A 6,000-nucleotide genomic window follows, 5' to 3' on the forward strand; every position below is an offset into this window, starting at 1 on the left:
GAGGTGAGAGACGTGTTCACATTTGCAGATTTGAGAGAGAAAGGAGAGGGAATAATCTAAATATTAGTTTATATTATTTTTAACTTCAAAGACAATTTGGTAATATTAGTTTTCTTTCTACTAAACTTTTTTTTAATTTTTCACATTACTCAAATCATTCACAAATTTTTACTCCTTAAATTCTTTAAAAAGAACAACACAAACTTTACTCTAAAATTCACCTAAATTCATCCATTCACTCTCTCTTAAATCAATCTTCACAAGTCAATACACCTTTATGTTGTGTTCGCTTGCGGGTGAGTTATTGTGGTGAGTAAATGGGGAGGAATGATTTACGAGTGAGAGTCACATTCCCATTCGTGGATTTGAGAGTGAGAGAAAGAGGGGATTAACGAGATTGTGAGCTTTTCGAATTTCTCTTTAACTGAGGTGATTTGAGGATGATAGATGTGCAAATACGGTTTTACCCTCAAATTAAGACATGCTTTCTTCACGAGAATTTCATGTGCATGGTTTGTGTGTGTGTGTGTATGTGTGGTTGATAGAGAACTCCAATTCCAAAGAGAAGGAATCGATTCCCACTGAAATTGGAACCAATTTCATGATTGTGCAAGGAGAAGGTAATCGATTCCCATGACGCTGGAACTGATTCCATGATAGTGCAAAGGAGAAGGGAATCGATTCTTATAACATTGGAATCGATTCCAACATGTTAGAAAAGAAGTACCACATCGGTGGGAACTTACCTTGAGGCTTACTTTTAATGTTATAAAAGGAGCCTAGTGTTTCCTTAGGAAATCATCTAGAGTCTTTTCCTATTCTTTCCTTTTTGCTTATTGCTTGAGAGAAGAATTAAAAGAGAAGATTAGTTTCTCCTTGAAGGTTCTCCTTATATTTGTTTTTTTCCTATCTCCAACAAAGAGGTTGTCATTATTCTCTCCTTGGAGCTAGAGAGAAGGGTATTTAATGTTTCTTTCTTTAATAAAATTTCATTCTTTGCCTATTATTTGTTTTTTATCCATTTATTTCATCCTTTATTTTAATTGTGAGTACTTGTGCTATTACTCTAATACCCAACAATGGTATCAATGTCCACTAGTTTATGTGATTATATTTTGCTGCCATTGTCATTAGAATATTGTAGTGATATTGGATATAATGAGGTAGTGTGAAAGTGCATGTCTTGAAAATTTCTAGTTAGGAAAGACTTGGTATTTAAATGTATCCATTAGTGGCCTACCTCTCTTCCCTGGGAATTACCTGGTGCACTGGTTCATGGTCTTCCTCCATTGTTCCAATAGACAGTACTTAGTGTTGGCAACAAAATATGAGATAGAAAGGTTCAATGGGAATAATTTCTCATTGTGAAAACTGAAGATGAAGGCAATTTTAAGAAAAGACAATTGTCTAGCGATGATTAAAGAAAAAATCGTGGACATCACAAATCAAAAGGGAAGGAACTGAATGATAATGCTATTGCAAATTTTCACTTAGTGTTGGTAGATGCGATTTTATCCAGCGTTGCAGAGAAGACCACAACGAAGGAGATTTGAGATACTCTCATCAAACTGTACGAGGTTAAGTCACTTCACAGAAGAATATTCTTGAAGAGAAAACTCTACATTCTTCGAATTAGTGAGTCCACACCAATGACATACCACATCAATAATTTGAATATGTTATTTGCTCAACTTTCAGTGGCAAATTACAACATAGTTGAAAATGAATGTGTAGAGTTTCTACTACATTGTTTACTTGATTCATATGATCAACCCGTCATCAACATCACAAACTACAACATTGGTGGCTATCTACACTTTGAGGATGTTGCTTGAGCTATTCTTGAAAAAGAATCCAAGCAAAAGAACATAGTAGATATAGTGGAAAGTTCAAGGCAAGTAGAGGCTTTGGTGATGACGAAAGGTAGATCAACAAAATATGGATCTAGTGGGAGTCAAACCCATTAGAGATCAATGTCTAAGGGTAAAAAGCATCTCAAATGCTACAATTGTAGTAAGAAAGGGCATGTCAAGAAAGATTGTTAGCATTGGAAGAATGGAGGAAAGAACTCTGAAGCATCAACCATACAAGGTTATGTTGCAAGTGCCTTGGAGGACAGACATATCTTGGGGAGCGAAGTAGTAATTAGCTCTAATGGTGGAAGACAACTACATGATAGGTAGATAGTGGATTCAGGTGCATCCTGGCACATGACTTCAAATCGAAATTGGTTTTATAGTTATGAACTTGTCTCGAGTGGATTTGTGTTCATGGGGAATGATCATGCATTAGAGGTTGCTGGAATTGGTACTGTCAAAATAAAAATGCATGATGGTATTGTTCGCACAATTCAAGGGGTACGGCATGTGAAGGACTTGAAGAAGAATCTATTGTCTATTGAATAATTAGATGACCTCGGGTGTAAGATCCACATTGGAGGTGGAATCTTAAAGGTGGTGAAAGGAAATCTGGTAATGATGAAAGCAAAGAAGATCATGGCGAATCTTTATGTGCTTATGAGAGATACGTTGCATGAAGTTAAGAAGAAGTGGTGGTGACATGGCATTGTAGCCTTGGGCATATGTCAAAGCGAGGTCTACAAACCCTTGCGGAACGTAATCTCTTCCTCAGGCTTAATGAGGTTAATTTACATTTTTGCAAGCATTGTGTGATAAGCAAGCAACATAGATTGAAGTTTGCTAGAATAGCTACCAAAAGCAAAAACATATTAAACTTGGTTCATTCTGATGTGTGGAAATCACCGGAGTTATCCCTAGGAGGGGCAAGATATTTTTCATTATTCATTGATGATTACTCTAGGATATTGTCGGAGTACCTCATCAAGAGGAAAGCAAATGTGTTGCCAGTATTTTAGGAATCCAAAGCACGATTAGAGCTTGCAATTGGGAAAAGAAGTAAATGCTTGGACTATGTTGACAATGTGAAGGGGTATCGCCTGTGGGGTCCCACTGCCTACAAAGTTATTATTAGCAGGGATCTAGTGATTCTCCAAACAAAAGAAATTAAAGAATAAGAAAACTTGGTTTGCCATTTGAATATATCTCTATACGTTTTAAAGCTTGCGCCCAGGTGTTCGTACAAGAGATTTGATTTCTTCGTCGTTAGCCTTGATTACAACAGACTACGTTTAGACCATTGTACTTATTACAATAGGTTTGGCGAGGATGATTTGATCATCTTGTTGTTGTTGCGGAATTGACAAGTGTACCAAATCATACAAGTAATAAAGTGGACAAGTCTAGATATTATATCCCAGAAGAACTAATGTGGTCTAAGTTAATTGGTTAGTTATTGATAAAGGTTGAGAATAACAAAACATTTGTGGTTTAAAAAAAATTAAGTTTAGAATTTATTATAAAGCATAAACAGAAATTGGCACAATGGAAACAAATAGCTTGATTAAAAAAATATAAGATAAAAACTTCACCAGGATTGAGTTTCATGATTCCATTCAAAGTAAAAACAACAAACAATATATTTTTATTTCCGTCTCACACATTCACACCACTATGTAACAAACCCTAATGTCTTAGTGACAAGTCTAAAATTTAATAAGAATCCTAATGTCTTAGACCTTTCCTTATTAAAAGTTCGCATTAAGCCTTAAGTTCGGATGTTAAGAATGACCAATGATGTATTTTATGTCTAGATGCGCAATCATTTAATTGTCTATTCTAGTCTAGGTTCTAAAATTCTTTTGACCTTGATTAGGGGCTAAGGTTTAAGGCATAAATTCTTCATTACTTACTTGATTAGCCCCTTTCACCATAAATAAGAGGGTTATGCATGTAGTTGGACAAATTGGAATAATACAGTAATGAAATGTTGTTTCTGCGACGTGTGATTAGTTCACCCTTGTGTGCGATCCTATTTTGACGAGGTAGCTCAAGTGGCAACTCTAAGCTTCCAATTATCTGTCTCAAGTGACGAGTGGCGTGGTGAAAGCAACATTCCAATCTCGGTGATCTGAACCTGATGTCTACATGTTCTTTTGATCCCCTTTCGCTTTTGTTTTTGTTATGTGTTGTTTAGTTCAATGTCCATTTTGTAAATCTCTTCATAATACATTCGTAATTTATATTAAAAACTAGGGATGTCAAAAAATGTGTATTTATGATATTCGTGGATAAAACCCGCAATGGATAGAAAATTGATATTATAAACGGATAAAACCCGCAATGGATAGAAAATTGATAAAACCCGCAATGGATAGAAAATTGTTTATACTCACATTTTATTTGTACCCGTTAAAATCTAATTTACCAAAATATCATCATATACATACATACATACATACATACATACATATTATATATATATATATATATATATATATATATATATATATATATATATAGTGTTAAAATATTTTTAGATATTTTTTCTTCATAAAAACAGGTAACCATAACAAAAAAATATGCAGGTACCTATGATGGATATCCGCACAGATATATGGGGACGAGTATGAGATGAATATTTATCCAGCAAGTAGAGTACACGGAAACTACTACCAATTTCCTACTCACCGCTTTGACATCCTTAGTAAAAACATCACATGTTGCCTAATCCATTATCTTTTGAGGAGAGAGATTTTGGATGAACCTTTTTCTTCCTAATACTCACTCATCATTTGAGTGATGCTAATTGTTGTATAATATAACAAGATCCTAAATAATCATTCACACAACTTCACACTTTTATTTTTGAGTAACTCTCTGGTCACTTAAGCCATAGAAGAGATAATTACTTCAACATCTCTCTTCCTCAAACCACAAAATATGACTTGAATAATTTGGATTTTGGAATGACCATGATATAAGATTGATTATTGTTTTTAACATATTTCCATTATATATAAGTTATTATTAATTTTAATTAAAATGAATTAAGTATGACCTCTATTGTTAACATTATTAAGAAAGTAACCATGTCATCCTGAAAATATTTCGTATGACAGCTCTAAATATTAGAGATGACAAAGATACATGCATGAGATAGGAATTAGGATATAAAGAATGATAGAAAGTTTATTTTATTAATGATAAAAGAAAAGTAAAAAGAAGAAAATGAGTTGTTCTATTTTTGGCAACAACATTGTTTGTTTCCAAGACATTTACAAACAACATTAGGTTGTTCTTTTTTAAGACAGTCTGCATCTTTTACACAAAACCTAGCAATGGAAAACGAACCGAATGGACAAATCATGGGTGATCCCTTTGGCGCATTCTCATTTTTCTGAATTTCATTTCCTGAACACAAAACCAAAGCCACCATCATAATTCCCACCAACACTATCTTCACATTCATCATCTTCATATCCATTCTCCAAATTTCTTCTTTTCTTTTCCTTATTTTGTTTATTAATTTTGTATGAGATCATGTTATAATACCAACCCTATTTATACACACTTCATCCATACATTCAAAAACTATTGATGTCTTAAAATCAAAACCTATTCAATATTTATTTTAAAAACAATATTTAACAAAAATCTTGAACGTTTGTTATATAAAACGTGAACGTTATACTATATAATATTTCCTCTTTTCATTATTTCCAAGATTATAAAAAATGAATAAGTTATTAATATTTGATTACAGTAAAAAAAAATTAATACGTTTTAGCATAACTAATACCATACAAACGTCTTGAACGTTATACTATATAATATTTCCTCTTTTCATTATTTCCAAGATTAAAAAAAATGAATAAGTTATAAATATTTTATTACAGTAAAAAAAATTAATACATTTTAGCATAACTTTACATAACTAATACGATACAAAAGTCTTGAACGTTATATAAAACGTGAACGTTATACTATATAATATTTCCTCTTTTCATTATTTCCAAGATTAAAAAAAATGAATAAGTTATAAATATTTTATTACAGTAAAAAAATAAAAAATTAATTCGTTTTAGCATAACTTTACATAACTATAATACCATACAAAAGTCTTGAACGTTATAACGTTATA

This window comes from Vigna unguiculata, chromosome 1 (genome assembly GCF_004118075.2).
Source record: "Vigna unguiculata cultivar IT97K-499-35 chromosome 1, ASM411807v1, whole genome shotgun sequence".
NCBI classification, from domain to species: domain Eukaryota; kingdom Viridiplantae; phylum Streptophyta; class Magnoliopsida; order Fabales; family Fabaceae; genus Vigna; species Vigna unguiculata.